This window comes from Cebus imitator, unplaced genomic scaffold (genome assembly GCF_001604975.1).
Source record: "Cebus imitator isolate Cc_AM_T3 unplaced genomic scaffold, Cebus_imitator-1.0 Scaffold318, whole genome shotgun sequence".
In the NCBI taxonomy this organism is placed as follows: domain Eukaryota; kingdom Metazoa; phylum Chordata; class Mammalia; order Primates; family Cebidae; genus Cebus; species Cebus imitator.
This window is the reverse complement of record NW_016107633.1, coordinates 969,809-971,057: the sequence shown is the minus strand read 5'-3', so window position 1 is coordinate 971,057 and position 1,249 is coordinate 969,809. Positions and strand designations below refer to the sequence as shown.

General features: G+C 45.0%; 1 protein-coding gene across 3 annotated transcripts in view; it reads left to right on the top strand.

Moving 5' to 3' along the window:
* GARRE1 (granule associated Rac and RHOG effector 1) overlaps positions 1-1,249 on the top strand; it is a 93,212-nt gene that overhangs the window by 66,834 nt on the left and 25,129 nt on the right. The window lies entirely within an intron of this gene.

Sequence of the window (1,249 nt, the reverse complement as noted above, 5' to 3'; positions counted from 1 at the left end):
AAAAAAAAAAAAAAGCTGGTGTGTTGGCTTACACCTGTAATCTGAGCATTTTGGGAGACCGAGGTGGGCAGATCATGAGGTCAGGAGTTCGAGACCAGCCTGGCCAACATAGTGAAACCCCATCTCTACTAAAAATACAAAAATTAGCCGGGTATAGTAGCATGTGCCTGTAGTCCAGTTTTTTGGGAGGCTGAGGCAGGAGAATCGCTTGAACCTGGGAGGCAGAGATTGCACTGAGCTGAGACCACACCATTGCACTCCAGCCTGGGTAACAGAGTGAGACTGTGTCTCAAAAAAAAAAAAGAAAAGAAAAAACCATTACATTAGTAACAATTTGACAGGGCCCCTTGCCCTAGCCCCTGTTCTGGAGCTACACTGGATGTCTGTTGCTCAAACATGCCACGCTTCTTCCTGTCCTATGCCTGTGCTCTTGATGCCCCTTTTACCTGAAAATACTCGTCTCTCTGGTTATCATGTAGCTCATTCCCTATCTTCCTGGTGTCAGCTCCAAAATCACCTCCTTCAAGAGGCCTCCCTTGACCACGCTTGTATAAATAATGCCCCCATCCAGTCACTGTATAGCAGTTCTGTTTATCTCCTTCTTAGCAAAGTAACATCAATTAAAAGATAATGATTTGGCCGGGCGTAGTGGCTCACGCCTGTATTCCAAACACTTTGGAGGCCAAGGCAGGTGGATCACCTGAGGTCGGGAGTTCAAGACCAGCCATGACCAACATGGTGAAACCCTATCTTAAAAATAAATAAATAAATAATGATTTGGTCTTTTGACCTTTCACAGAAGAAAAAACTTTGGCCAGAGTTGGGTGGGTCAGGAGATCAACATCTGAAATCACCATTTAGCTTTTTATTTGCACCACTGACCCATAGAATCTATATACTTGATCTCCCTTTATAGTGAACGATTACTTTTCAAAAAGATAATGGTGGCCAGGTGCAGTGGCTCACACTTGTAATCCCAGCACTTTGGGAGGCCGAGGCAGGCCGATCACCTGAGGTCAGGAGTTTGAGACCAGTCAACATATTGCCTGGCCAACATGGCAATACCCGGTCTCTACTAAAAAGATAAAAATTAGCTAGTCATGTTGGCAGGCACCTGTAATCTCAGCTACTCAGGAGGCTGAAGCATGAGAATCGCTTGAACCCAGGACTCAGAGGTTGCAGTGAGCAGACATGTCACTGCACTACAGCCTAGGTGATAGAGTGAGATTCAATCTCAAAAAAAAAAAAA